This window comes from Cygnus olor, chromosome 26 (assembly GCF_009769625.2).
Source record: "Cygnus olor isolate bCygOlo1 chromosome 26, bCygOlo1.pri.v2, whole genome shotgun sequence".
NCBI classification, from domain to species: domain Eukaryota; kingdom Metazoa; phylum Chordata; class Aves; order Anseriformes; family Anatidae; genus Cygnus; species Cygnus olor.
Window position 1 is genome coordinate 5,312,730 of NC_049194.1, and position 14,778 is coordinate 5,327,507.

Genomic DNA, 14,778 nt, shown 5'->3' on the forward strand with positions numbered 1-14,778 from the left:
CTTCTTGCTTCTCCCTGCTTTCTGCCTCCAGGCATGAAGGTCACCCGTCTTACACACCCATGAAATCCCTTGTTGGCTTGAATTACATGTGTCCCAACCCTACATGTCAAACAGCCAAGGCTGCCGTACCAGTGACACAGACATAAATTCTGGTCGACCTCCAGTGAAAGCGATAGCGTTACCTGCACTGCCCTGCGCCCCCCGCAGCCCCCGCCAGGGGACGGCTCCCGCTCGCCCCCGGGGCTCTGTGCATGCCGCTTGGTGTGGCCGTGCCCATGACGAGACGCAGCGTGTGCCCAAAAAGGGATTCTCAGCATTATTCATATGGAAAAAATGCTGTGGGATTGCTTCCCTTCGTGTAACTAACCGGTCCCATGACCTCAGTTTCATGATTCTTGATTTCTGAGGGAAATAATTTCCAATACCAAGAAGGGAGAGGCTGGCAGGCTTGTGGGGAAGGCACTAACTGAGCAATTGCTTGCAAAAGGGACCGACCTGGGTGCCACACCTCAGCTCTAGCCCTGGCTCCCAATGCCACCCGGAGCCTTTTGAGCAGCCACGAGCCCAGCCGAGAATGGGGAGCTCAGAGCCACCGAGACCTGCTGCTGGAGGCACCCTCAGCAGCGCAATCGCCAGTCCCTAAATAGAGCTGCTCTCCTTTTACATGGAAAAGAGGGATGCGAGGAATTCAAAACCACGAAAGGAGAAGAGGGCACTGCAGAGCTACTCAGGTTCAGCTGCAGTTTCACAAACGCTTTAAATATCGCTCCCTGCTGTCCCGTCCGGGGCTGGGCAGTGCAGAGGAAGCTGAAACAGCCCAAGATCTTGGGGAAAAAGTGGTGAAAAATAGGGGACAACAACAGAAGATGCTCTCTGGTTGTACAGGGAGATGCCCCCAGCTCCCCTCCTTCCCTCCATGGATCAGGATTTTGCAACAGGCCTGAGTTTGGGTCCTAGAGACCAGAAGGAGCTGCCACAACATTCTGGTGGCTCATGTCACACCCCAAGGTTTCCCACAGACCCTCCCGCCCCAAACAGCCGGGGTGAACACCAGCCCGCCTCCGCAGCACAACAGCTCCCACCAGGTTCCCAGGTGCACAAGTGAGCTTCCAGAGCAGAAGAAAGCAAGTTGAAAAGCAAAAATATATGCAAAAAAAGCCCAACCCAGGACTTTTGGGTGCAAAAAAGGCTGCAGATGCCAGGAACACCTCTGGAAGGGGAATGTTTGCAGGTAAGCACCAGCTCACACCGCCAGCGAGAGGGGAGTTGCCTGCCAGGATGGGAGCAGTCCTGCAGCAGGACGGGGCTGAAGCACAAGAAGTCGCACATGGAGGCGCAGCTGCTCACTGCCGGGACCGAGCACGTGCTCAGGAACAGCCCCATGGCCCCGCTGGGCTTCAGTTTCCCTTCCTGTGAACGGGGGGAATAATATTTGCCATGCTCCTAACACCACAGAAAGGTAGATAAATTCACTCAGCTTGTAGAGAATCTTAAAGGAGTTTAGTGCTTGTCATTTCTGTTGCAAGGTTTATCACTAAATCCACCAACCCCAACTCCTCTATGATATCTGCTAGAGCTTTTTTTCAGTTCCGCTTTCTGTGTCCAAACAACAGATTTTTTTCTGTTCCTCCTCTCCAGACATGACCCGCTGCTTGCCACATCCCCCAGTCAGAAATCACCCCTGACACCCAGCCTCTAATTTCCATGTGTTTAGCTTGGTCCCTTTCACAACACGCTGCCAGTGCTGCTTCTCCTTCCTTTCCTCCTCTGGGCGCTGAGTGCTTGTGGCCAGCAGTGGCAGCGATGGCTCAGACAACCTGCGGCCTCGTCCCCTGGTGCTGGGGCAAACCCAGCAGAGAGGCAGCTCCCAGCAGGTTTCTGCTCAGAAACCTCCCACCTCTGTCCTGGTAGAGCAGAGCAGAGCTTGCAGCAGCACTGCTCTGTGCGTACTTGCAGTAACGCTGTTCTGTGCATGCTTGCAATGATGCTTTCTGTGCATGCTCGCAGCGATGCTGCTCTGTGCACGCCTGCAGCTTCCTCCGAAGACAACAGCAGCCAATCGGCGACGTGGTGCGGGGCAGAAATGCTTTCTGCTTGCAGACAGAAAAGCAAAGAGACAACTGAGTGCAGCTGGCAGGGCCGGGGTGTGCCCCACAGCACCAGGGGCCCCCGGGGAAGGCAGTGGAGAGGGCCCGCAGGGAGCGAGGAGAGGCATGGGCTGGGCTGTGCGGAGAGCAGGGAAGGCAGCCTGCTTGGCCCTTGGCTGTAGCCAAAGCCTCCCAGCACTGGGATTTGTTTTTTTCTTACACCTGAGGACTTTGCAGTTGGGACATAAAGAAAATGAGAGTGGGAGTGAGAGGTAGAGAGGAAAGCTGGGCAGAGCTGGGACCAGAGGGAGTGTGTAAATAGGCAAGGGAGGAGGAAAAGAAGCAAGAATGTGGGTGGACAGACAAGCGAGAAACTCAGAGAAAAAGGCAGGCTATGAAGAAGCATAGAGAGGTGAAGAAAGGTATGAAAGAGGTGGAGAAAGGTATGAAAAAGCATAGGGAGGTGAAAAAGGGAAGCTGGAGCACCGCAGAAAAGCAGCTGCAAGGGGAACAGGCAGGAGGACCCTCGGGCAGCCCTGAGAGCAGGCAGGGAGCAGGCGGCCCCTGGGCTTGCAGGGTGGGCTCGTGGGTGGGGGTGGCAAATGGTCACGGGGGGCAGAGAGCTCCCCTGGCCAGCATACAGCTCATGCTGATGCACCTGAGTAAAGGACCCCAGCGTGGCCACTCCTCAAAACCCTACTACAGGCAGGCGTAGAAGGATTTGCAAACTGAAATCAAATGTATGTATCAAACACTAATTTTAGAGAATTGGCCTTAGTTAGCTATGATGCCATAAAGCACTCCGAGAGAACGATACCGGTGAGCACGTCCCCCTGTACCCAGGTTTCCTTCTCCTGCGAGTGCAGGTGCAGAGAGGTGCCCTGGTCACAGAGCTGCTCCATGTCCCTGGTGTCCCCGCTGTCCCCAGTGCCCTTGGTGCCCCTGCCCTGCCCCGTGCTGCTGGCGGGGAGCTGGGGGCTGGCAGCAGTGGGCAATGCCCCGCGGGCAGCGGGACCCGCACCCACCGCCACCACCTCTCCCATCTGTTCCCACTTGTGCCAGATGGGACAGGGACAGAGCGCCGGGGACTGGGGCGGCATCGCTGGGTGCCGGGGGCTCCTTTCGTACTGTTCTTCTCACCGTGACGTTTCAATGGCTGGCCCCCAAACACTTTCTGACTGCTGTGTGTTTTCCCAGTGACTCAAAGGCAAGAATCTTTCAGAATAAATCATTCAGAGGCAGGGGAAAAAAAAAGGAACAGCTCTGACCCCACACGTACACACACTCCCCTCCTCCTATAAGCGTGTTTTGGAGCTGCTCAAGCAAAGGGAAGAGTGAGCAGGAGTAATTTTCCATGGATGCAGGGAACAATTCAGCCCCGCATGGTTTTCGTCGTTAAAACGCTTCCCTCCAGCAGTTTCTGCTCCTCCACGCCAGACAAAAGAGATGTGCATGCAGAGACCGGTTCAGCCTTGCTCCACCCTGCGGTGCCGAGGTGTGGGGTGCCGGGGAGGAGGCACGGGGGGGGACGCGGACGTGGTGACGTGGGCTTGCTCCAGCCGCGCTCACTTGGTACGTCGGGGATGCCTGAGTCAGCCGGGGCGGCTCGGGCACACCAACACGATGGTTTGGTCTGGGGGAAGAGCTCTTGTGGTGCTGGGGAGGGACGTGAGGACGGTGCCGGTGTTGCGTTGGTGCCGAGTGGCTGCAGGAAGACGGAGCGAGGCCTCGGCATCCTCAGTGCTGCACGGGCTGCAACCAAAAGAGTTCTGAAATGTCCATCTCCAGGAGCTGAGGGACAGGAGGGAGCAAGGCTGGGGCTGGCAGGTCTCTGCTCTTATACATCAAGCCCCGGGATTGTTTCTGAGCCCCGTTTGGTGCCTTATTCCTGCTTTTCCCCAAGTGATGCTGACTACACCCACCATCCCGGGAATGTGCTGCTCACGGGGAGCACACGGGGCTGAAGGGCAGCAGCGCCCGCTGCATGCAAACCACGTCAAGGTTACCTTTAGCTCTGGGTGAGAAGAAAGATGAAAAGCAACCGGTTTTCACCAAAAAATATTTTCTTAGTTCCTCATCAAAGATTGGCATATGGCAGCTAGGCAGACTCAGGCCCAGACTGGTGGGAGATCTCTAAGCAACATTTTTGTGGCGCCGAGTAAGATTTTGCCAGCCTCCTCCCAGCCAGCCAGGTACTACTGAGCCGGAGGCTCAGCCCAGAGGTGGTTTACGGCCCTTCGCCAGACCACTAAAGAGGGCTTTCAGCAGAACAAAGACAAGACTCAGAGAATCACAGGAGCCAGTGCTGCAGCTCCAGCAGCCCCGCACAACGGCAAAAGCCCCAACACCTTGGTTCCCTTAGGACCCCCAGGTGTGCGTGCCAAGCTTTTTGCTCCTTGCTCTATGTGCTTTTTCACTTCCTATTGCAACAGCCAGCAAATGCATTTATGGACAGCTGGGTTTTGCCTAGGAGCTGATGGCACTGAGCATGTCCGTGGATTGATGCTTTACATCCATAGCTTGTGCAGCAAAGATTTGGGGTGGCTGAGATGCTTCCTTGACAATAAGCAAAACAAGGCAAAAGGAAGCTATTACAGAAGATGATCTTGGTTTGCTTAGCCAAAGACAACAACAACAACAAAAAAAAACAGCCCACAAAGGCCTGAGGGGTATGACTGCTACACATAAAAGCACCCGTGAGAGGGCTGGGATGCTTATTTAAGCATAAGGACAATGTTGGCATGAAACCAATTGGGTAAAAACTGGCTGCAAATAAATGCAAGTGGGATTAAGAAGGTGTTTCCCAACTCTTAGAGTGCTCAGCTTGTGGAAGAGCCTTGCAGGGGATGCATTGGAGGCTGAGAGGGTGGAGCACTGCACCTTTTTGAAGGGAATCCCAGGTCTACGTGTGGACAGCAGGTCCAGGTTTGTCTCTCCTGGCCCTACAAAGACATCCCACACCTCAGTCTGGGAAACTGGGAGGCTGAAACTTGCACCTCGGGGAAGTCCCAGTGCTCAGCGTCCCCTTAAAGCCATGCCAAGAGCTCCTGAAATCTTCCCAGATGAAAAATCAAAGCAGCTACATAAGCTGACTTCCCTTGGATTGTGTGCGCCTTGAGATTGTTAAAGTACTACAATGAGCAGGGATCTTGGAGAGCTACAACAATAGCTTATTTTGAAGGAAAATTAAGACCAGCTTGTTTTTCCTAATCTTGCAGCTTCCTCCAAACAAATGTGTCACAGCTGTTATACCTGGAGGTCATGGAAAAAGGGTCTCAGCAGAACGGCTGTGAGAAGTGGTTGAGGCAAAGAGTGTGAATGTGTCCTCCAGCAGGTCGGCATGCTGGGGTGCCAGCAGGCTGAACTGGGATGCTGAGGGCTTAATCAGGCCTTGTGTAGTATGAAATTTGCATTGCTTTGCATGCAAGGCTCAGGAAAGTAGCTGCTGCCCCAAATATTCAGTTTTTTTGCCTCACTGACTGATCAAACTTGATTTAGTACTTGGGTCAGATGTCAGATGTAAATTCCCTTCTAGTTAAAATTCAAAGAGTTTAAAAAGTCCCAGGGACACAGGCGGTGATGATGCAAGTAACCAGAGTCTCGTTGCCATCCCCCTGGTGCTGCTGGACAAAGGCAGAAGCTGCACCACTGGCAGGCAGAGCCACTCAGAGGTGCAGGGCAGTGGCGATGTCAACATTAAAATTAAAAAATATAGTTTTGCATAAATTGATATTTCGCAGCTGTCTCCACAATATTTCATGGGAAAAAGCATCCAGTTACCACAAGCAAGCGTATTTCTAAACCCATTTAAAATCTTAAAACCGCAATACATAAACCTAACAATACCAAGCAGCAAGACATCAGGAAGCCATTGAAAGAAAAGCCCAGTGCAATATAAAAGTGAACTAAACATGACTATCACTGCCAAAGAATAATCTCCTCTAAATATTTTTAAAGGCAGCAAAGAGGATTATCGATGAGGTTTGAGACAAGATAAGGACAGATAATTTAGGTTTCAGAGAACATTTTGCGTATTCTGAAGGTACTGTGAGGTCAACCGACTTTTGAAAATGACCTAAAAAAACCAGAACAACAAAAGCCCAGTCCATTTTCTGAATGATTTGAGGTTGGAGGGGCTTTGCCTCTGTATGGCCCGAGGTTGGTCCTTTCTCCGTGCCTCAGCTTCCCCATCCACAGTGACCCAACAATGCAAGTTACAGCCTCCGAAGGGAGCCCGAGGGCTGCTTAGAGGTAACGCTGACAACTTAAATACGTACAACACAAATTCTGTTTTTGCTGTCTCAGTACAGGTGGTCACAGGGGTGGCGCAGGATCTGCTGGAGGCACGCTCTGGTCGGGGCCAGGCCAGTTTTTGTGTGCATGCTGCACCCGTGGAGCCCCGATGTGACGCAGCAGAACTGCGGGGCTGTTGCGCTGCATGCGCTGCTCTGGCAGCCGTGGCACTGCCCTGCTGGCTCTCGCTGCTTCCTGTCACGTCCCGGTCCTTGAAGAACAGCACTGATTACATTTTCCTCCCTAATGAGCTCAATGAGTCTGAGGTTGGGCTGAGACTGCCCCAGAGGACGGCGTTCAGGCCACAGCCCGAGCTCGAGGAGACGGCTGCGCAAAGCACAGACATTGCATGGAAACGCCACGGGAGCAAGGAACCGGGCGCTAAGAAAGCTGCCTGCTGCATGACTGAAATCCGGGGATGTACCAGAAGGGCAGGGGACCACCACAGTCTGCATGCCATTTAAAAGGACGTACACAGGAGCCAGACCAAAATTACCCCACTGACGCAAGGGAGGATGGAGAGAAACATTCCCATGGAGTCTAGGCATCCACAGGACCAAAAGCCACAGCCTAAGGAGCTAAAACACCCCCAAAACAAATTTCAGAAATAGTTCTCAACTCCACACAGACAGCTTGTTTTCTGTAAGCACAGCTGCTCCCTTTCCTTGCATGCATTTCTGAAGCAGGAGGTTTTCAGATTGTCTTCTGAAGTACTTGGTAAAAGTCACGGTAAGCAGGAAACCAGCCTAAATTGGGTCATTAGTCCAACCAGAATGGTAATTTTCAGGTTTCTTGCCTTCCTTATGCCACTGCTTTATCTTCTAGCACCTTGGATTTATTGGGAGTTACAAGCACGTGCTCAGCAATGGGTGGAAGAGTGCTTTGGCAGAGGAAAGGACAGCCATGTTCTGGAGCTTTCCCGCACGTGCCTGGCCCATTCTCAGCTGTTTGGCTGCCCTGCCTCTGTAGCAGGAAGCCCCCTGGGCTGAGGTGGCAAATCCATGTATGATTGCACGAGTACAGAGCTCCTGAAGGTGGGGTTATCTGGGAAGCTGGGTGCCGGGCATCGCGACGCTCCCCGCACCGCATCCCGCCTTCCAGCCAGGGACGCATCGACCCTGCAGAACTCAGCTTCCTCCAGAAGTTAATGTCAAGCAGGAGGCAGTGTAAGTTAATTTGTACCTAGGGTGGCTTCATAAATAAAAACCTTTAAGGAAAACTGGAAAATTGTGGTAATGAAATAGAGGTGCCTTCATTTGAAAGCCTCTGCTCCGACTCCCAAGCGCAATGACAGCCTGGGGACTCGGTACAGCGGGTGCACTGTTAGGGCTCTACCCGCACGGGCAATGTCTTGCCAAGCTGCCACCTTCAACAGGCTTAAACTCAGGAGTTTTTTTTATAAAAACCATAAACAAACAACCCGAGCTGCTAGCAGCCTGCTAAGGTGGCTGGCGGTCGGCTGCAGCTCTGCCCTGGCTCGGAGGGATCGCTGGCTATCTCTGTACGCACCGTGAGTAAATATTGGTTCAAACACAGAGAGCTCGTGGGCTAAAGCACAAGGCTGCATGAAGCTCAAATAACCAGGCTGGCAGAAGTGCTGGTGGCCAGGACTGGCCCTCGCTGTCCCCTCCTGTGTCACCCAGAGGCTGTGCTGGCTGCTAGCACTGCTCCAGCTGCTAGCACTGCTCCAGCGAGCTCTGTCCAGCCTTGTGCTTAGCACAAAGTCCCCTGGGATTATACCCGAAATAAAGCAGCACGCAGCACACATATACAGCTGGAAGAAAGCTTGCGTTGCCAATTCTGCTGGTCGGAGGCTATTCTCAGGCTTGTTCCCAGCTGCAGCAAAGGGGCGAAGTGATTCCCTCACCAGCAACTCTCAAAAGGACGAGCATGGCACATAACTCATTGCAGGCTAAATAACCTTCCCTGCCCTCAGGGCTTGTTCATTTTATTTATGGGAAAATATGCCCGTTAATACTCTTATCACAGGAACGATCTAATCGGGGGGGGGGTAGTCTCCTTTGAATATATTCATTTTAATGAGCTGTTGGCAAAATGTTTAGGCAGGCAAAACTGACTCTGAACGCGCTTCTAACAGAGCAGATTCTGCACAGGTCTTAACGTTCATCCTGCTGGCATCTGTTTGTTTTGATAACATTTCCAAACGAAATTACGAATTACAAAAGCCAAGCTGTACTGTGCACTTCCTCGTCCCTGAGGTTGACTGATCCAAGCACAACAAGAACTGAAGGAAAATAAGCAACCCTGTCCAGCTCACCCGCCCGCCCTCACGACACAGAGGGTGTAGAAATGGCCCCTCCTGAAAAGAAACGTCAGAACTGCTCTGAAAGAGAAAAGGACACCATAAATAAATAAATAAATAAATACAATAAAATAAAAAAACAAGTAAATAAATTCAGTACACAAAGGCTCCAGCAAACAGCTCAGCAAGGGGGTCAGCAGGGAAAGAAAACGCTTGTGGAAGAATTGCACAAAGCCTCTGCACACCAAAATGCAGATTGCGTATGATCGGACAGGGGCTTGTTTTCTCAGGACCAGCTCTGCGAGGTGCTGTGCCCCCCTGTTCTGCCCCTGCTAGCAGGATTGAAAGCGCTCAATCTGGTCCCCAAATTAAACTCCCCTCTGTAGGTCTGCACACTTTGCAGGAATCTGAACCTTGTCACCACTCATTTAACACAGGAACGGAAAGGGCAACCCCTGGGAGCTACATCTGGCCCAAAGTAAGTGAAACAGAAAATGGATCGTGGAAGGGAGGATGTTGCAATGGCTTGCACTTCATTGTTTTGCAACTACCTCTGAATTCCTCAGGACTGTTTGCTCATAATTGGCAGCAGCACCCAGAGAAAAATCAATACAAAAATCAAGCACTTTTTCTGAAATTACAGAACCGTAATGACAAATTGCTCAGGCGCACACTTCTTTCCCCAACAATGTTAGGGTGCCGTCCCCTGATGGTCTCCTGTGTCTCCGGCTGCTGGCTGGCGCTGCCCACGTTTCCTGTTCTCACTTCAAGCTGCTCCTCTCACCCCCACATCATTTTTATAAGGAAACCAAACTGCAGCGCCTCAAAAGCCTGCTCCTGCAAACTTAGAGAAGACAACTCGGCACTTATTAGTGACCAGCACTACATCGGTTTACATCCCTAAAAGCGATACTGAAATTTTAAAGCATTTTAAGCATCCGTTACCTCCTCTGCATTCAATATATAGTCCTCTTCATACCAGCTGTTTTTAAGTGAGAAAGCGGAGTTCCAAAGTTTCTTTGGTAAGAAGCACAGACATTTGTTGGCCCAACGTACTAGTGACTGCTTTCTTCTTATTAATATCTCACAAGGATCTTGGAAAATAAATTCTTCCCTGTGCTGGTAAACACTGAAGAATTCCAGTCTTACTTTGCAGTGGCACGCAGAATTTCCTTCTAGCACAAGGGGGTCTGCAGAAAACCTGACCTTCAAATCACACCGTTCTTGCAGGGAAGTCAGTGAAAATGAGGAGAGTTTGCCAGCTACAAAAAGTGTTCTAATTACATGACCCACAAAGATCAGAATAGATTCTAACTCACCAAAGAGCGTTGTTAGTGGGGGAGCATTTAAAATTAGGTAACTGACAGTTAACTATTACCTGTAAGACAACGAATCTGGAGTTTGAAGGAAGGAGACAGACAGACCTACGAGCCCCACTTTAGAAGATTTAGGTCTTACAAAGTTTAGAAATAACACTGTCCAGTGTTTTGATAAAGACCTCATAAGCTTGTGCTGAGCTTTGTCTCCACACAGAACTGACCAAACTGAACATTTAAATTACCCTGGGACAAGAAGCAGCTAAATTACAGGGTGGAGAAGTCATCACAATCACTTCTGTGAAAACACGTCATGACAGACATCTCTGTGTCATATTTTGTTCTGTTTTGGTGCTTGGCTGCACCTCTAGATAACTCTTAAAACTGTTAGAACAATGAGTGTCTTCCTGGAATGGAAAGAGAGAGAATAGGCAAGCAGAACAACTTGATTTTATAGTCTGGGTTACTTGATTTATTGAAATAGTTTGTACTACTTTTATGGAGATACTAAGTGTGCAATGCTATGTAAGGACTGTCCATACTTTAAAAGAGAGCTTGTGTTTTTCTTTCTGTTGTACTTCCCTAGTCAGCAAATCAGAGGCAGATTAATTCCCATGATGCTGCTAAATGTCATAAACATCTCCTCTTTCCACATCCAAGAAGAGCTATGACAGCACAATGCAGCTAAGCAGGAAATATACTGGGCTTTCTGCTACGTGTCCATTACCAATCTTTTCCACTCATCTTCACTGAAGCTTTGTTGCTGCTCTAGCACATGCGAGTGGGCACTGCTGCAGTGCAGCCCAGGCAGCCCACTCCCCAGTAGCATCCTCAGTGGCAGAAAAAAACACAGAAACACTAATGGTTGCGGTCGTGTTATTTAGTCTTGTTTTAATCACCTAAACAGCTGAACAGCTTATCTTTCCTTTTCTAAATAAAAGAAGTGATACAGCTACAGTATCAACTTGCAGGATTTCAGGATGGTCAAGTCTTAAGAGTGTTTTGGATCCTGCACATCTTCCTAAGCACTAGTTTTGTGTCATCTCATCACAAACTCCTGCAAACCTGAAAGCAGACAATGAAGAGGAAAGACATTCCATTACTGGTCTTGCCCATTTCTTCCTTGAGCATCTGTTTACATCAGCTACCAACCTTGACCTTGATTTTACTTACTCCTCTGCTGTCATAAACTCTGCTTCTAGTCTAACATCCTTCAGAAAATAACAACTATAAAAACTTGACAAAAATCATTAACTGGTGATTCCGATTAATGTTTGGGATGTCTCTTGTTAAAAGAGACTGAAAGACATGCTGAAATGAGGTAAAAAGAAAAGCAAATGAAGTTCTGGAAAATAAAACTCTTTTGTTTTCCTCAACCTGAAACTATTCAAACTTAGGTTCCTAATCTGGAGTTCGGCTGTGTTGCTGCTTCTGTACTTTCTCCGTTAACAGGTCTGGTTATTCAGTAACTCAAATTGCACAAGATATTTTCCCAGCTGATATTACACAGCCTAATTACTATGACCTGTTTGTGTAAGACAGAGAACTTCTGGGACTCGCTGCACGCTCTCATCTGAGGAGTTCAGTAAGCAGTTCAGGAGAGAGCTGCTAGAAGCTTACTGGCACAGGCTCTATGCTGCTCGTCAGCTCTGGGGACTATGCTGGTCCTTTGAAATGTGTCCTGGAGACATGGGAGTTGGGGGCCAGTGGAATGAGCAGGTCTTTGATAGCGTGTTTGTGGACACCAGCACAGGACTTGGCATGAACTAGAGCCTCAGGACTTTGATGGACGAGAACGTCTACTTGCAATTGTCCCTCTTGCCTCTGTGTTGAAAGCTACTGTGCCACAGCAGATGTGGGTGTATATGAATGGAAGCCCACATGTCAGCTGTTAGGGTTCACTGCCCGGTTATTAGATAACACCAGGGATTGAGTGTTGGCCAAAGATGCCAAACAAAATGCGGCTGGAGCAATTGGGACACAGACACACAGTTACTTCTGCATACTCTGCTATGGTAGGATAATCATGGCAAAACAGTGGTAAAAAACAGCTGGAGATGGCAACATCTCAAAGTGCCTCAGCTGTTAATCCTGACATTCTGAGGCAGAGTCTTCTCTGTGAGGATTTATGAATCATTGTCACTGCTAAACTGGAAGAGGCAGGCTATCTCAGCAAAACTGCAGCTGGAACTAATCCCACACAATATTTAATGCACAAAAAGAAAACAGGTTGATTGGGCTCTTTGCAGACTACAGAACACCACAGTGTTATCGAGGTCACTCAACTGTAAAATGGAGTGACGGCCCACTGAGATGACAGGTATCCAATGAGCAAAGCTGTTTCCAGTGCCACAGTAAAGAGGAAAGCAGCTGCAAAGATGATGTCCTTTGACACAGTGCCATTATCAGGAATTACAGCCAGATTACCACATAAATAATAAATGTCATTATTAGAAATAATGAAACCTAAACCAAAATGCTAAGGCAGTCCTTCCATCAACAAACATATCCTCCCCCTTCCCCCCCCCGAAAACCTTTCTAAAACAACACACAAAACATGAATTGCCAAATCTTCTCTGATGTGCTTCATTTGGTCCAAATATTCCTGAGTTGCAGCTATCCTATTGTTTCAAGTTGGTCTCTGGGTAATGCATTAAATGGCAATCAGCTTCCCATCCATAAATCAACAGCTACACGTAGAGAGTACGATGAAAGCACCAACATCGCATTTATTTTGTGTTCTGGGAGCTAAGTGCAGACACCTGCAGCAGGAAAAGGCTTTTTCTCGTGTACCTCTTACTTACCATGACTCCCAGACTAGTCACTGGCTGCTGGCCAGGCTAGGCTTGTCATCTAAGCTGCAGGAGAACAGACAATGTTTTCATTTGGCAATACACTTTGTTCCATCACAGTCAATCAGAGCAGTTTCAGGACACAGAAGGAGGGTGGGGATTTAGACACTTATTCTTGTTCAAAGGGGAACCAATCAATGGTTTATCCATGTGCTCAGAGCTCCTGGATGGGAACATTGTAAAGCAAATAAATATAAACAACACAATAAAAATATTATATATGTATACTCAGATGAAGCTACAGTACCTGAAGGCAATAAACAGGCTTGTTGTAGCCCGGGTTGAACAAAAAAAAAAGAATACAGACATCTACATTTTTATACAAAACCATGATTTTTTTTTTAATCATTACAATGTATCTTTAGTAGTTTTCTTTGGCTCTATAAAAATCTTTTTTTCTACTTCATTTACAAGGCATACCTGCCCACAAACTCAATTCAGCATCATGTAAACCTTTATTTTAGCTTTCTTTCCATGTAGGACAGTAACATCCACCACTTAGGATGTGCCCTGACTTGCACGATGTGCTTCTGACTTGGTTTTTAGAAAGGGACTGGTATCACCTACTAAGCAATAGGCTGAAATGTTCAGAACGGACCGAGTCAAAGATTGGACCAGGGAATTCTCATGTATTTACTTTTCGTACACATTTGACTGCTGCTTTCTTTTCAATTTAAGAAGGCGTTTACACCTGTATTGTCCAGAAGAGATCTGGGCTGTCTGAAACACTCAGCCTTTCCTCCAGACCTTGCTCTTGCGGTGGGGTGCAAAGACCCAGCTGCGCCTCGAAGCCTCGGGTTCCCAAAGCGCTTGCAGGCGATCAGAAGCGCCGTGCAAGTTATCAGGGGAGTGTTACTGTTTGTCACGGGGCTCGGGGAGCAGGTTAGCGTCTGCTATGTAAATAACCAGCCTTTATTTGCTTCCTCATTGAAGGCACAACACGAGGCTTTTTTCTGTTCAGGTTACTAAGAGTCACTACCCAGACAACTTTAAAATTATACACCGCACAGTGGCCAGAATAAAACACAAACTGAAGGTAAACGCAACGTTGCGATTCTAGCATCAACCAAGGACAGGCGCACCAAAAAGAGGTCACACTCCCGGCCTATTCCTCCTGGGACTCCCCGCCCTGTACTTGGGTGACTGGTTAATTTTTTTTTTTGATGTTTCTCTCAGCATCCAGCCTATAGGACTACAGAGAATGGCCTCAAGTTGCACCAGGGGAGGTTCAGGTTGGAAATTAGGAGGCATTACTTCTCAGAAAGAGCAGTCAGGTGTTGGGACGGGTTGCCCAGGGAGGTGGTGGAGTCACCGTCCCTGGGGGTGTTTAAGGAGAAGTTGGATGTGGTGCTTGAGGACGTGGTTCAGTTGGCAATATTGGTGGGAGGGGAATGTTAATCTTGGAGGTCTTTTCCAACCCTAAACATTCATTTAATTCTATGATGCCCATGCAGGGCAAGCCTGACGCCGCTGGACCCATCCCCTTGGAGGACCTACTGGGGCCCCAGGCCTACGGGACGCTGAGGGGACCCTCAGCGGCACGACCTCCCCGCACCCTCCCCCCCCCCCCCCGCGCATGCGCCACGCACAGCCCGGCCCCTCCCTTTCCCCGCAGTTTACCTCAGCCAGCCGCACGCGGGACTCGAACCGGCGCCCGGAGATCAGCGAGGGTTGCGACACCGTGCCGAAGCCTCCCAGCCCAGCCCCGCCCCGCCCCGCCAGATCCCACCCACCCGCGCAGGCGCAGCCAATCGGAGCTCTCCGTGACTCCCAGTCTCGTCGCCTTTCCAACCAGCGCCGAACTCCTCGCGCTGCCGGCCAATAGAGAAAGAGCTCGATGTTCCGCCCTCGCGCTCCCTTCAGCCAATGGGAAGCGAGGCTTTCTAAGTGACAGTTGGGCCGTTCCCGCACGGGAGCTCTCTCCTGTTCGGGGGCGTGGTCTGCTTCGGGGGGCGGTACCACATGGG

The 14,778-nt window shown here is 49.8% G+C and overlaps 1 protein-coding gene and 2 long non-coding RNA genes across 3 annotated transcripts in view; 1 reads left to right on the top strand and 2 right to left on the bottom strand.

Moving 5' to 3' along the window:
• LOC121060284 (junctional sarcoplasmic reticulum protein 1-like) overlaps window positions 1–9,971 on the bottom strand; it is a 25,781-nt gene extending 15,810 nt beyond the window's left edge. The window contains exon 1 of the mRNA XM_040537957.1: window positions 9,589–9,971. The gene's annotated coding sequence lies outside the window, so the exon portion shown is untranslated. The remainder of the gene's footprint in view (window positions 1–9,588) is intronic.
• Window positions 3,343–7,599, top strand: LOC121060287. Its single transcript, XR_005814770.1, has 2 exons — window positions 3,343–3,659; window positions 6,398–7,599. It is a non-coding gene; the product is annotated as an uncharacterized LOC121060287 (long non-coding RNA).
• Window positions 9,972–10,805: 834 nt separating the features above from the next.
• LOC121060286 lies at window positions 10,806–14,717 on the bottom strand. Its single transcript, XR_005814769.1, has 3 exons — window positions 14,432–14,717; window positions 12,764–12,974; window positions 10,806–11,024 (listed from the first exon to the last, which is right to left on the bottom strand). It is a non-coding gene; the product is annotated as an uncharacterized LOC121060286 (long non-coding RNA).
• Window positions 14,718–14,778: the final 61 nt, after the last annotated feature.